Here is a 23,579-nt window from a genome sequence, read left to right as displayed (position 1 = left end):
ACTGCGAATCGATTACAGCGATGGGCTGTAACCCTCTTAAACTATCAGTTTAAGATGGAACATGTATCCTCAAAAAAGTTAGGACACGCAGATGCATTATCACGGTTGATCCCTAAAAGAAGCGAAAGTTTCGAAGAAACGGTAATTGCTGCGCTTAAAGACGAAAGTGAATGTACAAGTTCAATGTGTAATATGATACGTGAACTTCCGGTAACTTTCGAAAAAATAAAAAAAGAGGCAGTAAATGACATTTTCATTAAGAAAATGAAAAATCAATTGGGATGGATAAAAAAAAATAAAAAGGTAGATCAAACAACGCCTTTTTCCATCTGTGAAGATGTGCTCATGTATGGTGAGAGGATCGTAATTCCACTAACGTTACAGAGGAAAATTCTGAAGGAATTTCATACAGGTCATCCGGGCATTTCGAGAATGAAATCCCTTATGAGAGGATATGTGTACTGGCCTGGTATGGACAAGGAAGTTGAAAAATGTGTCAAGACATGCAGAGGATGTCAATTAGCAGCTCGAGATCCTCCAGTAAAAACGACGCCATGGCCAAAGACGGACCTACCCTGGTCACGTCTGCATATTGATTATGCGGGACCTATAAATGGTTATTTTTACTTGATTATTGTAGATTCTTTTTCAAAATGGCCAGAAATATTTAAGTTTAGACATCCAACAGCAAAAAACACTGTGAGTGCGCTTAATGAAATTTTTAGCCGTTTTGGAGTGCCAAAAACCTTAGTGAGCGATAATGGAACAGCATTTACTGCTCATGAATTCAAAGAATTCTGTGACTCACTAAATATTCTACATATGACAACACCTGTGTACCATCCACGATCGAATGGGTTGGCCGAAAAATTTGTAGATACGTTTAAAAGGGCACTTAAGAAAAATCTTACTACGGACACAGACGAACAATGTATTCAAACATTTTTAGCAATTTACAGGGTGACACCAAATCCTAATAATAATGTCAATTCTTCCCCGGCTGAGCTAATGTTTGCAAGAAAGATAAGATCTGTCTTCGATAGGCTGCTACCAGAGAAAAAGAAAGTTTTCAAAAAAGGAAAACCTTAATACCAAGTGCTTCTCCCCAGGTGAAAATGTATATTTCAAAAATTTTCAAAATGGACGAAATCAGTGGGTTGAAGGTATTATCAAAAAAAGGATTGGGAGCATGGTCTATACCATCCAAGGATTAAGTTTTGTCTGCAAAAGACACAGAAATCAAATACGTCCCAGACTGTCTCCAAATGTGGAAGAGACACCAATGGAAACATTGTGCGATATTTTTGATATACCAAAACCAGCGTGTGTACCGCAAACAATGAATATTTCGCCTGAACCGACCATACGGGCTGGACAGAAACCTTTACCCCGGGTAACGCTGACCAGAAGGAAAAGCGCAAGAAAGAGAAAAGTTACCAGGAGATTAAGCCCTGACCCTAAAAGGAAGAGGTATTTAAGCTAAAATCAGGAAGATTTCAGCTTCAGGGGGAGGTGTTGTGAAGGAACATAACTGGCTATACACCGGTTACAAACTGTATATATATATTGGACTGTTTGGCAGACAGCGGCAGACAGCGGCAGACAAGCAGTCGCAGTAAGACGGATAGTCTTACGTGTTGATTATCAGACTTTCTTCCCCATACTTGTTACTATGTACTTCTATTTACCTTAGGCGAGCAGCCTAACGTTTCTGTATTATAAATAAACCCCATTACACATACCACTCGGTGTAACTCACGTTTGTCTTTATTTCCTAAGTATTTAGGAATATAACATATTCAAAACATCACATCAAAACACTAGGGTCTTTGGCCTTTTTTTCTCCGTTCTACAGCATATGTTCTAGATGGCCTCCATTTAGCTCCGTGCATTTCTTGAGGCGCAGCACGAAGTTATCCATGACGTTCTTACAGACCGAATTGGTAATCGCTCGCATCTCCTCCCAGATGGCTTCCTTGAGTTCCGTGATTGTTCTGAGTTTCCCTGTGTAGACTCTGTCCTTAAGATAGCCCCAAAGAAAAAAATCTGGGGGGCTTAGGTCCAGGCTATGGGGTACCCACTCAAAATCAGTCTTGAGACTGATCACTCGGTTTCCGAAGTTCTCTTTCAGCCAATCTCGGGGCAGGTTTGAGGCGTGAGAACTTACTCCGTCCTGCTGGAACCAGAACTTGCTCATGAACGACGGGTAGATGGTCTGGAGCTCACTCTTGAAGGTTTTCAGGACCTCCACATACTGCTCTTTGGTGACTGTCAATGCTGCGCCAGATTCTTCGATGAAGATTGGTCCGATTATGCTTCTGGCCGAGATTGCAGTCCATACCGTGCACTTAGGAGAGTGCAGGGGCTTGGTGGTTACTTCATTGGGTCTGGAGGACCCCCAGAAGACATTTGTCTTGAAGTTCGCCTTTCGATCAAGATGGAAGTGGGCTTCATCTGAGGTCCAAAGGAGGTTAAGGAAACTTGGTGTCTCCTCGATCTTCTCAAGCATCTTGACTGCCATAGCGGAGTGACTTATAGAGTCGCTTGCACGCGACTAAAAATAAATACAGACTAATTATAAATGATAAAATGATAAATTATTAAATAAGATATTTTTATGCTAATTATAACAATATGATTAAAATTTACAAATGCGTAAATTTAGCGTTGGTGAGTCTGCATTAAAATTCAAAGATGGCGCAACTAAAAGAAAGCACAATTGCAACTTCTCTTCCAATTCTTTGATTTTGTCATCATTTAAGCTATCACTGGGCAGAAATGTTAAGTAATTTTTATTTTATTTTGTGGCGAATGTAATACAGATTTACAAAAGCGACGGCGCATCTGTCTATACTTGACGTGAGAAAAAGAGGGATAAATAAAGACCTGGCCAGAAATGGGCTACTTTGGAAATAAATTTCTAAAAGCTTATCAGTAAATACATTTGTTTTAGCTTATGGCATATCAACGCTTTGTTTCAATAAACTTCAGTCGAAAATTCTAAGAAATCAAAGCCCCCCCCCTTCCTGTGGCTCACATTTGGTATCTATATGAGATGCATAGATATTCGAATATTCCGTTAAAGTTCTCCTCTTTACTGCTTAAATACCGAGTTAGTAAAGAATTTGAGAACATAATTGTCCCCAACTATAATTGATCATTTCAATATGTTATTGTATATCTTTTCTTGTGGCCTCCTGGTCTTACTAGATTCCAGAACAAGAATTCATCTAGTTTGGTGGAGTATCTAGCTTTGTGCTGTTACTTTAGAATTTATTCCAATAAATATATATTTGCATAATGGTTAGAGTGGATTGGTTGGTTGGTTGTTTTGGTTTTACGGCATATCAACCTTTTTCAGGTTATTTAATGCCGAATCTAGTTATTTTGAGGAACGATATTTAATGGAGTATATTTGTTTTGTTTTTTGTAAGTCGGATTCTATTTAACCCATAGTTGGGACCGTAACAGGTACTACCACTCCGGGTCAGAGTGGGCGTGGGAGCAATGGCAATTAAAGGGTGGCTCCACACGCCCCAAGGCCCACAAGGTGGGGCCTCACCATCGGATATAGTTTTAGGTCATATCCAGGACCAGAGTGGATTGGAGAAGCGAGGTTCAATCCTTGATCAAAACATACAAAATACTTATGCAAAGACATTACCGTACTGAAATCATATAGTTATTATTTAAAAACTCATTCTTAACATAAAGAGAGGATGTGTTTTGTAATTATTCTGCACTGGAACTTAATTTAACAAACAAAAGATACCGTAAAACTTGAATTTAACTTTAAAATATTATTAAAAATAGCACGGTACATTCTCTGCATAAAAACAAACAAAAACGAAGATGATACTTAATACTCCATTCTTGAATATTTAGCATTATAAGCTGAGAATCAAAAGTAAGTAGAACAGTCCTAGAAAAAAGTGGCACCCTCCCTTACATCCTTATGTGATAGCCAATACAAAGAAAACTTTCGGGTAGCTCGTAATTATGGTCTACCACTTTTCTTTGTACAAAATTTCATCTTTTTTACATCGTGTAATTTCTTTGGGTTGTACTAAACATGTCTCTAGCCCCACCCCCAAGGATTTGGTAGCCAAAGGGTGCGTAGAAAATGGGAGGGGAAGTGTTGTTGGCGCTGGGGTGTAATGGAAAAATAAAAAATAACACGATCGAACTGAACAGGAGAATCCGTTTTGTTTTATTTTGTCTTTGCGGAGCGACAGATTTGTGAAACTCTTGGCGGTGATGACAGAAACTCTAAGTGGCCCTGGATGAAGGGCGTAAAAGGACAATAATCCCTCACTCGGGAGATAGTGACCACCCTCATAGAAAATGAAACAAAAATAAATAGATGTATATATATACATATATAGTGACGGTTAAATATATATATATATATATATATATATATATATATATATATATATATATATATATATATATATATATATATAGTGACGGTTAAATGTCAGCTACCCAATTCTTCCTTTGACCAAGACACTAACTTTCCTAACATTTTTTTGACTTGTCTCTCGAATTGCAAACGTGTATATTTGTGCTTTGACTCCATGTCGCTAAGAGTATCCCCTCCTCCCTTATACAATTGGCTCCGTTCTTGACCGATACTTTGATGTTTGTCTCTCGCCAGCGGTCAGATTTCAGCCGGAGACTCATTCTTTGTTTGCAATGGTCGCGTCGTGCTTCTTTCTATTCCCATTTCTATCATCGCCGGCGAAATTCGACTCTTGTTATTTCGTTTCGATTTGACGAGAAGATTTTGGAGCAGAGATTGAAAGATACACATCGCTTTTTTTGTTTGCTTGACACTTGTTTTTGTTGTAGATGTCTTGTCTTGTCGTTCTGTCACGCACCAACTTTAAACACCATGTTCATTGGTCTGTCACACTTTAGTTTAAATTAATATGTTTGCCAGTTTTTCACGATTTAGTTTGCAATATATTTTTTACTAATTATGTGCGACAAATTAAGGCACGACAAATGTACGACAAAGCACGAAAAATATTCTTGTTAATTCTCTATTCATGCGATATTTAGGCACGTGATCCGAGCAATCTAGGTTTTTTATTTTAAGAACAAAAAGAAGTAACTGATTTTAATTTAGACGAGCTGGCAACTATAAGCTGTTGTAACGTTACAAACGGAACCAACACGTTATAGCCTCAGTCGCAAAGCAGACAAAGAATAAAAAAGAACTTCAACTCACTTTTGTTATTGTTGTTGTTGTTGTACAACGACATTTATTTCCTCATTTTCTCGTTACCGTTATGACGCCCCTCACGTGATCGTCTTCTCGAAAGTGATCTCGAATGTCATCCATACCTCTACTGCGATCTCGAACGTTATTTCCGTCTCTAACGTAATCTCCTTTTTAAAGTCTTTAAACGTCATTTCGCATGCATTTCTTAGAACTACATGCCTGTGGAACTCTGTTGCGTCTGCCTGCTTCCCACCTGACCACAACCTGGATGCCTTCAAGTCCAACGTAAACAAATTCCTAATGAACCGCCCCCTTAAGTAAACACTTTATTAAATCTCCACACTAACGTACTGTACTTGCACTAACCCTTATCCCTGAGTGGCTTCCGGGCCTTGATAAGTGGTGACTACCGTGTAAAAAAAAAAAAAAAAAAAAATTACGTACACACTTCCACGCTATGATACATTTTTTTTAAATCTCTGCTAAAAATAAATAAAATAAAATAAAATAAATAAATGAAAATAAACAATAATTTTTTTTAGTCTGACGGGCCAAGATTTGGAGGAATTAAATAATTGGTTGTAGATAACTAAAGTTCCTCGACAATTTCTGAAAGCGTGTTTCCAGAAGCGATGAAGACTCACAATAGTCCCTTGTATTTATTTATTTGCAGATTGTTATCCTCATCTTCATAGTTGTTGCTACACCACTTTTCAGCCAACTTATCCTCTGGCATTCTTCAGGTGGTTAACCGTGAGGGCATAGGAAGTCTGAGTCTTGTAACTGTATCCCCGGTAACTACTACGTTCTATAGCTGTTGTCTCACCACGTTTTGCCAAACTAATCCTCTGACCTGCTTTGGGTAGGATTGAAACTATCTTCAGACAAGGCTCACCTGGAACCATAGAGACAACAACAACTATGGAATGCAGTAATTTCTGGGGATAAAGCTACAAGACTCAGTATTCCTATCCCGTCGCGGTTAACGAAGAAGAAGGCGACAGGATAAGTTAACCGAAACGTGGTGAAACAACAACAACTATGAAGATAAGGATAACAGTTTGCAAATAAATAAATAAATAAATAAATAAATTATTCATCTCCAAAGAGGCCCCCCCCCCAAATATGTGGCGGACCTGGATGAAAATCACCCCCCCCCCCTATATAATGTTAACTGGTATTCTGCAGTTGGTATTTTTTTACGACCTACCCCAACGTAGTATCAACACTCCCAACCTCCCCATGTTAAGAACGTCTTTCGTAATAAACACCCCTAACCTCAAAAACTATACTGCATATTTAAACATACTATAAAAATTATAGTCCTTTCTATGTTTTATAAAAATAAAAATAACAAATTAGTTTTTATTTGAACTTTTATAATAAATATATGTTTATGAAATTAGTTTTTTTTATATTCAAACATTTAAAAAATGTATCCGTTATTTTTATAGTTTTCAATAATTTGTCTTTAAAGTTTTTTCAATAATTTGCCTTTAAAAATTTTTTTTCAATAATTTGTCTTTAAAATTTTTTTTCAATAATTTGTCTTTAAAATTTTTTTTCAATAATTTGTCTTTAAAATTTTTTTTCAATAATTTGTCTTTAAAAATTTTTTTCAATAATTTGTCTTTAAAATTTTTTCAATAATTTGTCTTTAAATTTTTTTTTTCAATAATTTGCCTTTAAAAATTTTTTTTCAATAATTTGTCTTTAAAATTTTTTTTCAATAATTTGTCTTTAAAATTTTTTTTCAATAATTTGTCTTTAAAATTTTTTTTCAATAATTTGTCTTTAAAAAAAATTTTCAATAATTTGTCTTCAAAAAATTTTTTCAATAATTTGTCTTTAAAAATTTTTTTCAATAATTTGTCTTTAAAAATTTTTTTCAATAATTTGTCTTCAAAAAAAATTTTCAATAATTTGTCTTTAAAAAATTTTTTCAATAATTTGTCTTTTAAAAATTTTTTTCAATAATTTGTCTTTAAAAAAATTTTTCAATAATTTGTCTTTAAAAAATTTTTTTTCAATAATTTGTCTTAAAAAAAATTTCAATAAATCTCTTCACAATACAAATAGTGTCAACACGATTTCATGTTTTAAAACATTTTTAATAATTAAAAACAAAAGTAGCAGGGACGATTTGGAGTCCTCGCCGCTTCCGGAAGCAGTCTCGCAGAAATCGTCAGAGGACTTTAATTAACGATTTGTTGATATATTTATTTTCATTATAATTTTTTGGTAAGCATTTACAAGTAAAAAAAATAAAAACAAACACTTAAAAAACAACAAAAAACGTTTACGATTAAAAAAAAAAGTAAACATTTTTCTTATGTTTGATTCATTTTTTTTCTAAAAAAAATATTCCTCCAAGTCTGAAAAATAACTTGTTCACATTCTTTTTTTTAAAAAGATTTTTAGAGAATATAAACTACAAAAAAAAAACAAAAAAACAAAAAACAAACAAAAAAAAAAACAAAAAACAATAACAGCAAAAAAAAGAATAGTTGCTGTGCTTTGTCGTACATTTGTAACAAAGCGCATATGGTGGCTATATGCAAATACCGAGATCTGAACGAAATGACGTCACGGCAAGGAGAAAAAAAAGAATATAAAAAGGAGAGAGTACGTTTGAGACGATCACGTTAGAGACTCGGATAACGTTCGAGAGCACGCTCGAGAAAACGATCTCATGAGAGACGTCACAGCCGTAACGAGAAGTCATGTGTGGTGTAAGAATGAGGAAAGAAATGTTGTACAACAACAATAAATACAGCAAATTGGAGGTTCTTTTCTATTCATTGTCTACTTTGCGACTAAAACAACAATGTATTGGGCAACGTCACACATTTGTCGTGCCTAAATTTGTCGTACATAATGCGCAAAACCATTTTAAATAGGACTTTCATTGCTAAACACGGATGTTGAATGGGCGCATCTCTCGAATGAAGCCGCCCTCGGTTTTATCCGAAAATCTCTCCTGTCTGCCGTTGTTTATTTCTAAAAGGAAAAATGAGACGAAAGAAGTTGATTGAATTCGTTTTCATGAACAAAACTAATCAGAATAAAGAAAGGGAAATCCACGAATAACAAAAACATAAAACATTAAGAAACATAAAAAGTAACTCCGAGCATCATCTTGTTCAACATAAAATGAAAAAAAAGTATGATTAATTCGAAATAATAATAATTATTCTGATTTCGTTTGAAATGGGATTTATTTTCAGGGTACTGTTCCTCAATCCCGGGTTCAAACCAGGAGCTTCAAAGATCGAGGGTTTCCCTAAGGATATTGCACGGCATAATCACGTTGACACACCGGTTCTCGTTTGATCACATAAGTTAAGCAACGGATGAGAATTTTGAAATACCAGGTACTGTATGTAGGTTGTATGTTGGAGAACGTCGACATCTCCCTGCAAGAACTGTTAAAACTTAACGTCGTCATCTCTCTTAACTGGTATGAACATGCGACTGAGGAACGCTTGTAAACTTGACATTTCCATGAAACTTCCTCCTATAAAGGAAGCCAGTTCAACCCTTGCCTAACAATTTCACCCACAGCTACTCTTACAGGGGGTATCCCTTGTCTTTTAAGACTGAAAAGAGGCATCGAATTGATGATACGAACAATAACTAAGGGCTGAAGACCGCCTAGCACACCAAGGATTCCTAGTTTTTTTTTTTTCAAATATCCTTCTAGACAACTTGATGACACACTCGTCACAGTCACTAGGATCGGATCATTTGACTTCCAATGTCAACGTATGTCTTGTCAGGCCAATTTTGATTTGCATATTAGACCACAAATAAGACAAATTAGGATTGGAGGTCGTGCTGTTATAGTCTCCTCATAAAACTGTTGATCCTGTCTTTGCTTACGTGATTTGAGATGATTTACGAGTTTTTGACAAAAGAAACATATCATCTACAGTGCACTTACATTTCTTTTGTACATTCTCTTGCACTATACATTCATCCTGTTTTCTTGATGCAAAATGCAAGCGTGGCATAACAAAAAATATACTAGAACATGCAGAAATTATCCAATCCCAAACAAATACAATAATATATAATAAAAAAAACATACGCATACACACATATGCATACACACATACGCATACAAACATACGCACATACACACATATGCATACACATATACGCAACACACATACGCACATATGCATACACACATACGCATACAAATATACGCATATACACACATACGCATACACATACGCACAGACACACATATGCATACACACATGCGCATACAAGCATACGCATATATACACGTACGCATACATACATACGCACATACACACATATGCATACACACATATGCATACACACATACGCATACAAACATACGCATATACACACGTACGCATACACACATACGCACATACACACATATGCATACACACATATGCATACACACATACGCATACAAACATACGCATATACACACGTACGCATACACACATACGCACATACACACATATGCATACACACATATGCATACACACATACGCATACAAACATACGCATATACACACGTACGCATACACACATACGCACATACACACATATGTATACACCCATATGCATGATTCGTTTTTTCTTGATAGAAATTTGCCATCTCGTCAGTTAATTATTGTGTGGCCGTGCGCACTGAGGTGGCTCTTTAACGCAGCTTCAGGCTTACATATGATAAAATCTTTCCTTTGGTATGGGTGCTTACTTGTTGGCTCTGTGGATCCTGAATATCTTTCCCGGCTACTTCTATATATGCAGATTAGACAACAAATATGACAATTCGACACTGGTATAGCATCTTTATAAAACTGTTGATCCTGTCTTTGGTTTTGTGATTTTACATGATTTACAAATCGAGCTTTTAACAAAAGAAACCTATCGCCTACAGTGCACTTCGGTTCCTGTTGTATATTTATATATACATTATACTTTCATCCTGCTTCCCTAAAACACGCTTTAAGGCATACCGCTCTTTGAAATCCTTACATCTTTCTCTGATTTTTTTCTCCATAATGATTGGTCGTCCGATTGTGCTTCTCAATTTTCTGCTTTCATCTAAAGTAGTTTCAAGTTGTTTTTTTACATGTATACGTTATGTTCGTTCATTGCTTGCGAAGATGATCGTGTGGGCCCGGAAATGACTCATCAGTCCGATCAGAGCTCTCAAGGTGCCTCCTGCACGTGAAGCATCTGTGGGATGATTCTGTTGCAGAGGTGCTGACTGCTTTTTTTTTTTTTCTAATAATACGTTTTCTCTCGCGTTCTTAAATTCGTGCAGATCCAGCAATCATGTTCACTTTATGGCTTGCTGTATTGCAGTAATATTCATTTGGAACTCAGAGTTTCTCAAAAGTCGGAATACAAACCGAACTGCTTGAAGGACACTTTCAAGTAGTTCAGTTAATCTTTGAACCATTTCCAATGTCCCCCTGCAGTTTTTTTTGAACAGCTCGCTGTTTTGCGAGTCTTGAATCTCATCTACGGTACATATGGTCCACCTAACGAACCTGACACTGCTGCAGCATGGTATGTGCTGACGGGAGACTTGACCAGATTAAACCCCCTGTGTATGATGTCATCAATCTAAGGCAGGTTATGTGGAAATAGTCCAGTTTCTTGATGTGTCTAGTATATACGATTTAAGTTTCACAGGCATACACAAGGATGGTAAGATTTGGTTGGTTGGTTGGTTGTTTTTGTTTTACGGCATATCAACCCTTTTCGGGTTATTTAATGCCGAATCCAAAAATTTTGAAGAAATTTTTTTTTAATAGAATATATTTGTTTTCACGTCGGTTTCTATTTAACCCATAGTTGGGACCCTAACAGGTACTACCACTACGGGCCAGAGTGGCTCCACACTCCCCAAAGCCCACAAGCTGGGGCATCACCACTGGATATAGTTTAAGGTCATATCCAGGACCCCCATTGAGGGACTTTTACCCTCTGCAGGGGGGGGGCAGTCAGCGTATTCTAATGCCCCACCGACAGGTCCAGAGGATGGTAAGAATCACAGCTTTATATATTTGAAAGCAACCAAGTGTCCAACTTCAGCTTTGGGAACAGAGTAGATGAGCAGACTTTTCTCAATTTATGACGGGTTTCATGTTAGTGCTTTTCTGATCTCAAAGCTTTTTGTGTTCTGAATCCATGACCGAAGATATTTGAAGGTATGTTAAATACTCGAATAAAAGAATATTCAAGAGTTTATTTTGTTGCTTTTTCGATTAAGAGTTAGATTTCATGCAACGAAAGAAGTATTTATACGTTTTTCATTAATAAACAATTGAAGTTGCATTTACAATTGTAAAAAAAAAAAAAAAAGAAATGAAAAATATTCGACGCGTGTATGAAATGAAATTCAAATTAATGAATTCACTAACACCAACTCATTTCCATGTGATGACGTTTAGGAAAAGAAATCTCTCATCTATTTATTATTGTTTTGACAATAAAAACGGATTAAAAAGTTATGATTAGGTTGCGAATGGAAGCGAATGGAAAAGAGAATTAATCAAGTGGCAATTATAGTTGAATCCTATTAACATTTGATGAGTTAATCTTTATGCTCAGCACCAGGTCGGAATGCGTCACTGCATCGCTTATCTTAACTCTTGTCATGATAGCGACAAAAATATAAAACACTTCGTGTATATATATATATATATATATATATATATATATATATATATATATATATATACACACACACAGACACACACACACAGATACGTTCATTTATATATATATATATATATATATATATATATATATATATATATATATATATATAAATGAACGTGTCTGTGTGTGTGTGTGTGTCTGTGTACATTTCCCTACGCAATAACTCTGTCAATTTTTAGTCTACAGATTCGAAATTTGATATAGAGGGTACTGAGATTTGGGAAAATCGATGTAATCGGGTTCGGCCAGAAATTTCGCTGTTAAGGGGTCAAAATTCAACGATTTTACCTTTGAGAACTCTATCAAACTCCTCCGACAATTTTGGGTCTAAACACTTGACATTTTAGATATTGGTTCCTTGGACATGGATCTAACTTAATAACATGTTTTGAGCCCAAAAGGAGTCATAATAGGGGTCAAAGTTAAAACAAATTACCGTTTTTTTTTTTTGCTCAGCATACACCTCCAAACACCCGGGCAACGCCGGGCACCCATTGCTAGTATATATATATATATATATATATATATATATATATATATATATATGAGGATAGAAGATGACAACATACTATGAACATTAAATATACAGAGACGCTCATTTAATGTCCGTGCTATGTTATCGTCAATCTCCCTTTTTAATTAATAGGATCTCCCGATCACTGAATGTAAAAATAAATAAATAAAAAATTATGTCGCTTTAGCGCTGTACGTGAAACTAAAATATACCTTCTTGGTCTTCTGGCTAGGATCCAAGAGTAGTATCTGTTCTGTCTAAAGATGGGGTTTCCTTCATTGCGAAACAGTAAGTCTACACGCACGCACACACACATATCTGTCTAAAAAAAATATTGAGTGTGAGTAAAAACTGACAAATCCACTCAAAATGTTTAACAGTTGTTAGAAAACAACTCAGTCACAGTTTCCACTTTTACTCTATTTCCATAATGATATGTTTCCTTTTTTTTGCGTTTTATACAGATTTAAGTCAAGAAATTGGCTCGTTTAGAATTATGCTCTGATTGTCACTGAGCACTTTTTGGATAAACATCATAACTCTCTCTCTCTCACACACACTACCACACACACACACACACACACACACACACACACACACACACACACACACACACACACACACACACACACACACACACACATTTAACAGATCCATATCCCTAAAGAAAATAAAACCATAGTCTACTTAATAAGATAGTGATTGACAGGTGTCATGAATATTAATATGTCGATCCCCTTTGGCACGTGCGCCTAAAATAACTGACACATGATATTCCGGGCACCACCATCGTCGCCGCAAACCCGACATTCATTTCTGCCTTTACTGTCACGTGTGTGACAGTAAAGGCAGACGTGTGAGAAACTTCAGAAAAATGTGGTACTCGAATGTCATCTATGCCTCAAAAGAAATGATTGGATCTATGAGTATATTAATTAAATTCTTGTATATATATATATATATATATATATATATATATATATATATATATATATATATATATATATATATATATAATTAAATACGCATGAAATACGTTTGTAAGCCAAATTACAACGCAATATTTTGTAAAATAAACAAGTATTATTTGTTTAAAATATATATTTCGACGATATACGCCATCTTCAGTATATGATACCCTTTTATTCTTTTTTCTTTGTCATTATGGTAATTTGAAGACAAATTAGTACAAAATCCGCGTCTTATTTGTCTGCAGTGATAGATTTATTGTATGAAATTTCATTTCAGGTGCGCCAAGCGTATTCTTCCGGCATTTGAATATGTCACCACAGACGAACATATTAGCTGCTATTAAAATTTTTTTTTTAATCTTAAGTCTTAACTACAGTGCTTTGTAACTTCACGTAGACATCCAAATTAAACCTGTTTGAAAATATTTTATTGGAAAAGGACCAAATTCTGCAAAATGACTTTCTGCAAGGTGTTTTATTTTGCTCAGAAATTGCTTTGCCTTTATAAGAGAATTTTCGCGGGCCTTTTCGGCGAGAAGTTGACTTCTGCAAGGCTTGTATGAGTTGTAGCGAAAATCTTCATTGAATGCAAGCTTCATGGTAGAGTGTGAAACATTCAATTCACGAAACAAAGCCTGAATTCCTATGTCATGGTTCTCCACCATTTTCCTACAGATTTTCGAGGAATGCGAAAGAAATCAGATTTTTTGTTATATTGATTTCTTTCAGCCACATCCTCCATTACAATTCGCTACTTCATCCCAGATTGTTTTTACAGTGTTCAGGGAGCATTTAACAGTGACTAAAATCTATTTATTTTGATGGCGCGAATCATCATAATACAAGTTATTCCCGTGCACAATTCAGCTTCCAATCATCCATTCTAACTACCATCGTGTATATGAATGAAGGAGTATTTAAACTGTAATATCAAGCCTAGCTGCTTTGGATACATTCTGTAAAATCTGGAAACAAACTCATGTGTTATTCTGTCAAATTTATCCCGATCATACTATATATATATATATATATATATATATATATATATATATATATATATATATATATATATGTGTGTGTGTGTGTGTGTGTGTGTGTGTGTATATATGTATATATATATGTATATGTGTATATATATATATATATATATATATATATACATATTTTATTTGTTTTTAAAACAGTAATCTACGTAATGCATGTTTCGGGGCCCTACTCCTCTTCAGTGTAGCTTGACTGTTATTAGGACTCAAACCCTGGACCTTATGTATTTCAGTCCAGCGTCTTATCCATTACGGAAGTATAAACTTATGCGTAAACTTTAAGTATTTACTTTAACAGTGCTCAATACGTAGATAGAGCAAGGTAGTAAGTTATAAAATATATATGACAATTAAGCTACACAGAATATTCCGCGTCTCAACCACGCTAGGATTCACTAGGCTTATGCATAAGTCTGATGAATCATAGCGTGGATGAAACGAAACCTGATAAATCTTAGCGTGGATGAAACGCAGAATATTCTATGTAGCTTAATTGCTATATATATATTTTATAACTTACTATATATATATATATATATATATATATTTATATATATATATATAATAAAGTCATACATCCGTTCAGTTTCAAGAGACAATAGATAACCCCTGTAAGCATGGCTGCGCATATAATAATGAAGCAAGAGTTGCGCAATCGAAGCCACAATCCTCCTGAATCAGCACTGCCTGATTCCAATGGAAAACAGGAGTCCAACGCGACTGAAAACTACCGATATAAGCAAAGAGCACATATAGCACCTTGTATTTTCAAATGGTCAACTGTTTGTCATTACGGTCAATGTCGCTTAATTTCTTGATCCAACGGGAACCGGTGTGTCAATGTGATTACACACACACACACACACACACACACACACACACACACACACGTACATATATATATATATATATATATATATATATATATATATATATATATATATATATATATATATGACGAGAATAATAGAAAAATATTCCAACGAGATAGAAAGATGAAAAAAGAACAAACCAAATTATATGTCCATCAACGTTTCTTCTCGGTGAATAAATTGGAGAAAATAAAATAACACTAAAACATTTGAAAATATATTTGTTGTGAAAAGTTTGACTTCGTTCTATTTCAGAACGAAAAAGACGTTGAAACATTTTTCTTACAATAAAGACGTTTGTTCTTTTTAGATATATTCTCTTTCTCTCTCTCTCTCTCTCTCTCTCTCTCTCTCTCTCTCTCTCTCTCTCTCTATATATATATATATATATATATATATATATATATATACACACACACACACGCACACACACATATATATAGCCTGACGAATCCTAGCGTGGATGAAACGCGGAATATTCTGTGTAGCTTAATTGCCACATACATTTTTATAACTTACTATATATATATATATATATATATATATATATATATATATATATATATATATATATATATGTATAGTGATGGGAATATTCCAATATTTTTCCCGATTCAGATACAATTACCAATTCTGATTCCGATTCTTTAAAATTTTCTAAATATTTTATAATGGGGTTGTTATCACGGATTACCGTAAAAACACATGTTCAGATATTTTCTCGGACTTAAAAAAAAATGCGTTTGTGGAGGGTTATCTGCAGATTTTAGTTTTAGCGTTAATTTAAAATCAATAAATATTTATTATTTTATCATTAGTACAAGAAGTGGAAGATTTTGCTCTAAACAAATTAAAATTAAAAAGAATCGCTTTTGGCATCGAAAAATGGGTACAAATTTTTTCCGATTCCGATAGCCATTCCAATACTTTTAAAGTTGCAATTATTCTGATCCCCGATTCCGATTAATAGCCCCAACACACACACACACACACACACACACACACACACACACACACACACACACACACACACACACACACACACACACGCACGCACGCACACACGCGCACGCGCGCGCACCCACCCACACACACGCGCGCACACACGCGCGCGCACACACACACACACACACACACACACACATATATATATATATATATATATATATATATATATATATATATACAGTCATGTATAAACGCAACACTGTCATGGCGATGTTTCAATCTTTATTAAACACTAAGATCTCTTCGGGCGAATACAGTCTTTTCATTTAGCTGTTCATATTGAAAACGAAAGAAGAAAAAGAAGGAAAGAAGGAGAGGTCACATGATCAAACCAAAGTAAGTGTACTTAAGTGAACCGTTTGTAAGTTTTCAGTTAAAAATAGGTCAATCACATGACCTATTTTTAACATTGGCTTCGTATCAGGTCGTCAAACAGAGGCTCGAATAAAAAAAAGATGAGCAGTAAAAGAAGCCATAAGACGCAGCAGCTGAAATATTGCAGAAAAAATAAATCGATGTATCGTATGTTCGGAGGAAGGTTACCAGGTGCGCCCTTTTATGCCCCTGTTACCTTCACACTTCAATATCGGTCCTTAACTGATACTCCCCACCCCTCCCTATTGCATCCTAAACGCGTGTGATGAATTCGAAGGCAAGTGTGAATTAAGATACTTTGATGACCTTGGCCTTTGGTGTACATGTAGAGCAACAATACCCGACCTTAATCCCCTTAGATTAATCCTAATCCACATTCCCCACAACCAAGAAATATCTCGACCCCAACAGAAATGTTTTCATCTCTAACACAAAACATTTTTTTTTGTGTAGATTAGTTTAATCTATTTTTCGGATATTATTCGACGACTTTTGTAACTTTTGTCATTTGACCTTTGACCTTTGAAATTCAAAACACACAAACATTTATAAAACTTGAATGCCTAACGGAGAGAACTTGAATACTCACTAGACACTGTCCTTGAGTGTATAATTTCTCTTTGTACAAGGGTCTGTCAGGACAACCTGGCATAAGGATACTTCCCCCTACAAGTAAAGCCTGACTAAATATTCAAAATAACAGTGTCTGAAGCCAAAATAAAATCTCCTCTCTATGGCTACACAAGCTTAAACAAAGATTGGCGCATCTTCTCGAACTGACGTTGCCTATAGTAACAATATTAAGCTGCATACTCCACCAGACTAGGTGAATTCTTGTCCTGAATCCAGTAAGATCAAAAAACCAAATGAAAGATATACGTAGTTAACTGGTCAATAATTGAGAGGAAAGTTAATATCCATTCTTTACTAATTCAACGTTTGAGAGTTAGTATAGAACTGTAAGGAATATTCAAATGTCTATGCATCTCATCTAGAGGTCAAGTGTCAGGAAGAGGTAGGTCCGTGCAAAATGAATAGCCGATGCTCAAAATGTATAAACATTTTGACCCCCTCCCTTTACTTAAAAATTCACTAAAAATCAGGAAATTAACCAATTTTAATGAAATTCTCAGTATTTATCAAATAATGATCACGGAATATAATGAATCCATTTTTTATTTGAATCTTAGTGGAGAGTACAAGTAACGCCTGACTAAATATTCAAAATAAAGAAAGTATTTGAAGCCCAAATAAAATCTCCCTACATTGGCTTATACAAGCACCTTCTCTAAGTGACGTCACCTATAGTAATAACACTTAGTTGGATACTCCACCAGACTAGATAAATTCTATCCCCGGAATTCAATAAAACTAAGAAGTAACAGGAAAGCTATACTGTGACGTATACATAACTGCTCAATAAATGTGAGGAAAATAATGTTACTAACTTGATTACTAACTCAACGTTTGATAGATAAAAAAATTTGAATATTCGAATATATCTCATGCATCTCATATAGACGTCAAGCGTTAGCCCTTAGAAAAGAGATTGTTGGACTTTTGAGAACTGCGTCTTAAGTAAAATGAAACAAAAATAAAGAAAGAAAAACTTTTAGTCGTACGCGATAGAAAATAAAACACACATATCTATCTATCTATCTATCTATCTATCTATCTATCTATCTATCTATCTATCTATCTATCTATCTATTCTTATAGAATTAAATGCTCATATGTTCATATATACTTGTATGCATAGGATTTACGCTTAAAGTAAATAAACCATTATTATGAATTTAGAACATGGCTACTAGGTGTAAGAGACCGTAATGTAGGACATATTTAGTTTAATTTACTTTTAAGTGTAAACAGGGGGTGAAATTGCTTTGTAAAAATTCAGATACCTTCAATTTTTGTTTTAAATAAAATGTTGACAATAGTTATTAGACATAATATAATAAATATTCCCGAAATTTCAGTTTTTTTTTTTTTTTAGTGTTTAACAAGTTTTAGGTTGTATATCTTAATAATTATAAAACTGTGTTAACTGTCCTGGCGTCCTTGCTTGCTTGACTTGTTTTAATCCTATCTTCGATGTTCGGGCGATTCCGTCTTAAATATATATATATATATATATATATATATATATATATATATATATATATATATATATATATATATAAATTTTATTATTGTATTAAAAATATATATTAAAATTTTAAAAAACTTTAACCCCAATTTTGATCCCTTAACATTTATTATTTTGGTCTCATATCAAAATACGAAGTTTTACCCATGTCCAAGTTACCTACATCTAAAATTTCATGTTATTAGACCCAAAATTGGCGGAGAAATTTAGTAAAGTCTGCAAAGGTCAACTCTTTCAACTTTGATCTTTTGGCAGCCAAATTTTCGCCCCAAAACTGATTAAAATGCTTGCCACATGTTTGAATACCAGTTATGTATAAATTTCAAATATTTAGACCCAAAATTGAGTGAGTAGTTTGCTAGTCACCACAAAGGTAAAGTCTTTTGAACTTTGACCCTTTGGCAGTTCAAATTTTCGACACGAACCGATTAAAAAGCTTGCCATATCTCTGAATACTCTTTATGTAAAATTTCAAATGTTTAGACCAGAAATTGGCTGAGTAGTTTATTAAGGACCGCAGAGGTAATTAAAAAAAAAACACAAAATCTTTGACCCCAATTTTGACCCCTTAACATTTATTTTTTGGAGCTCAGATCAAATTAAAAAGTTTGATCCATGTCCAAGTAACCTTTATTTAAAATTTCAAGTGTTTAGACCCAAAATTAGCGGAGGAGTTTGGTAGAGTTATACAAGGTCCAAAATAAGGATCTCAGACTTAATAGATTCCACACTATCGACCAAGCTCCAGCCCCTGTCCCATCGCCGTAATGTTACGTCATTGTGCCTGTTTTACAAGTACTTTAATGAAATGTGTTCTGATGAACTCACGGCACTCGAGCTCTCTAGACGTACATACTCACAACTAACTCGACAAATAGCAAAATCTTGTTGGAGTCCCTAGATGCAAGAAAGCCTACTCCCCTTTGTCTGTTCGACTTTGAAATTCCTTCCCTATTTCCTGCTTTCTTAACTGTAATAACATGCAGAAGTTTAGATGTAGTGTGAACAGACATCGCGCTGCTCAACTCTCCTTAAACATGAGCTCAAATAGTAACTCCTTGAAAAGACCAAGATAAGAGAAAAGCAATCAACAGGAAGAGAGATGCGGTTCTTTGAAAGCAATTGCTGGAATAAGAAGCTATATCACAATTCCGGAAACACATTCCATAATATCATTCATAGAAAAGACTGAGATTAGCAACATCACATGTGTGAGGGAGGCTGCAGAGAAGAGGAAATGGTGGGGTCAGTCAAATTACAGATATGTTTCTACACTTTATTAAGAACTCTCAAATGGAACAGAGATTCTTGGCTCAAATATGACAACAGTGTTCCGTACATGGTTTGATAGTAGTTGTGTAGGTGTTAGAAAGGGTGTATAGCGATAGAGAGAACCGATCTATGAGAATTAGAAAGAGCAAGGAATCTAATGTATAAACTCCAAGAAAGATTGACGAGAATGAAAGATCAAAAAGAGTCGATTTCTTCTCAAGAACAGAGCCAAAAAAAAAAAAAAAAAAAAAAAAAAAGGGATATGCCTACGATTGAAAGACAGGATATGTCTGAGCAAGATTAAACTAAACAAACTATTTCTGACTGCCAATCAAAAACTGGCCCAAGCCGACGTTTAGATTAGTTGGTCAAATGGGACGGAAGCAATACCAGAACAGAGATCGTAATCATTAAGCATAGATGTTAAGTTTCTTAGTGTTTTGACCCTGTTAAACGGGTCACAAGAAAAACAGAACACGGGAATAGAGTAACAAAATGTACTAACAGGAACGTATAAAAGTGAGGGTTGTGCGTCCAGCCGACGAACGACCTTTGCTGGTCCACCGGATATCGATTCCCGCCATAAGATAACAACAAAAGAAGAAATAATCCGTCATCGAAGTAAAAACAAACAAACAAACAAACAAAAAAAAAAAACAAAGAACAGCAGCAACCACTAACAATAGAAATCAACAATAACAACAAAAACAACAACAACAACAATATCAACTAAAACAAAAACAATGAATATTAACGTACCGTTACAAAGATTTCAGGAGAACAAACTTAACCGGATATTGATTCCCGCCATACTGCTTTGTCCCCCGGTTTATTTATTATGCAGGGATCAGTTCACTCGTGAGTAACACAGGTAGTTCCGCCAGAACACTGAATAATATTAATATTTTTATATTATTCATTCAATAATTTCTTCTGTTCCTTTATTAAATATGCATTTATCCGTAGTAATTGTCTGTATTTTTGAGATGAGGTGTTTTCATTTATTGAGATTGTCGGACTGACTTCCTCATCTTGGTTGTTATAGCCACAACGTTTCGGCCGTTTTGCCCTCCGGCCTTCATCAGGTGTCTTGTATCGAACTGGGGAACCGTTTGTTAGGAGTCTCGAACCCAACCCTTTTTATCCGTCTTTCATCGTAGAAAGAATAAAGATACACAATGCTTTTGCGATCGCTTTAACTACACAATTATAACATATTGTATTTCTATCACTATCAAGTGATGTCCTACCTGATACATTGAGGACCGTGATTCTTCATCTCTCTCTCTCATTCATGAATTCATTGTTGCTCATCAATTTTTATGTTGCCCAGGTGTTCAAACTGTCAACGTATGTTTCTCGGTGTCGTCCTCTAATCTGGAGCAGGCTTCTTACGTTCCATGGTGCTATCTTCTTTGGTTTATACTTTGCTGATTGTCGGAGAGTAGTTCGATGCCGATCAGGTGCCACATGTCTACCATGATAATCCTTACCGAGCGAGGTGTTCTGATTCAGAATCCTGTTTACACCGTTTGTCGAATAAAGAGTTGATGTGTTGTCATAGTTTTCTATACAGTTATGCAGACAGTAGGTTGCAGTTTCTTTCTGTCCGAGCAGTGCTCATACTTCTTGGAAGCCGTGCGAATCACCTTAACATGCCCCGTTGCGTGATTTTTACAACGTTTCGGTCAATGTAGCCTTCAATCTTCGTCAGGTGTATCTTGTCGAACTCGGGAATCTGGAGGATCTTTATCCAGTCATTGCTGACGGATCGGAAGAATGCTACACTGTGGTGTGAATGAGGGGTTCCGTTCGAAATACCCTCCAGATTCCCGAGTTCAAGAGAAACATTCCTAAGTTCGACAAGATACTCCTTAAGAAGGTCCGAGGTTACATTGACCGAAATGCTGTGAAAATGCTACTTTTACGGCCTAACATCTAAAGTGCATGAGAGAAGTTTTATCATCGCACAATCAGAAAATCACAGCGTATAAAATCAACAGTAAACTTTTTATAAAACAGGGGCGTATGTTTAGAGCACAATTTAAACATGATACTTGACATTTGTATTTTAAACTTTAATTCAAGCCATTATATAGAAAAATAAACTTATAAAATCAACAGTAGTTTTTTACACTGTGGACTAAGTCACTGCGGGGAGACACATGAAGCGTTCATCGCAGTACACCACGGTGGTTCCCTGATTAGAACAAATAATCAATCGATTTGATTGAAAAAATGAGCGATTTCACTGAATTCGATGACAACAAAAGTATTGGAAGTATTGGAACATTCGTTGATCATCGTTGAATCCGGGCAACGTCAGGTATCTCCGCTAGTCTTTAATAAGAGTTAGAAAGAAAAGCTTAGAACGTTATACCGCGAAGATGAACGATTGATTTCCAAATATTGATAGTTTGTCGCGAAATGCCAATGCAAATATAATTATGCCCGGACAATGCCTAACCGGGACTGCTAGCAGTATCATAAAACGTATACTACACAGAAATTGAATTTATTACTGTTAATCGTTAGCTGAAGATATCTAAAACTGAACATCGTGTTTTCACATGTTCTCTCTAACTTTCTATAGAAAATAAAGGTATGTTTTACAATCCACAAAGGTACGAGAAAGTTGTCGAAAAATATATATATATATAACAAAGTAGTTGGACGCCCGGCGTTACGCAGTCGTACAATACGTTTAAACATGATATTTTAATTTATGCAGATGCGTATGTATCACAATATAGAATCAATCCTCTATTGAATATTATATGTGACGAAGAACAATTTGCCCGGTGGACTAATTCGCAAAATAAATAAAATAAAATAAAATAAAAATAAAAACAAAAATAAAAGTAGAAAATAATAATGATAATGTCGTTCATCAAATTCTGTCTGTGGTTGTTTACAATATCACCTCAGCTGATATTTGGGCTCAACGACCTTAAAAATAGTCTTTCTTCTCTTATGAATTAAAAAGAAGAATTTTTACAGGGGAATATTTTACGTTACACCGGCCAATGTTACACCGGTGTAACGTAAAATATTCCCCTCCGTGAAAATTCCTTTTTTTTTTTTATCTATGAGAGAAGAAAGACTATTTTTAAGATGTGCTTTTTTTGAAGTTCGATTCATATTGGATGAATTTCTGTACAAAACATATCTAAGAACACTGCCAGAAATATAAATGACCTTTGTGTGAAATTTGCAAAAGATGGCTCAGTCGTTTCGGAACCTATAAGGAAAGAACTCACACACACAAAGTGACTAATAGAGATAGAGATAAATGTTATCAAAGGCAAGATGTTGCTTTTCTACTTAACTGAATAAGTTTTTAGTGTTTTTATTTCATGTAAAATGTTGATTTGCTTCCAAAAACGAGTAATATTGAACGCAAGCAGAGAACAAGAAAAATG

Source organism: Euprymna scolopes, chromosome 28, assembly GCF_053919585.1.
Source record: "Euprymna scolopes isolate OS-2025 chromosome 28, ASM5391958v1, whole genome shotgun sequence".
Lineage (NCBI taxonomy): Eukaryota > Metazoa > Mollusca > Cephalopoda > Sepiida > Sepiolidae > Euprymna > Euprymna scolopes.
This window is presented reverse-complemented; position numbering follows the sequence as displayed.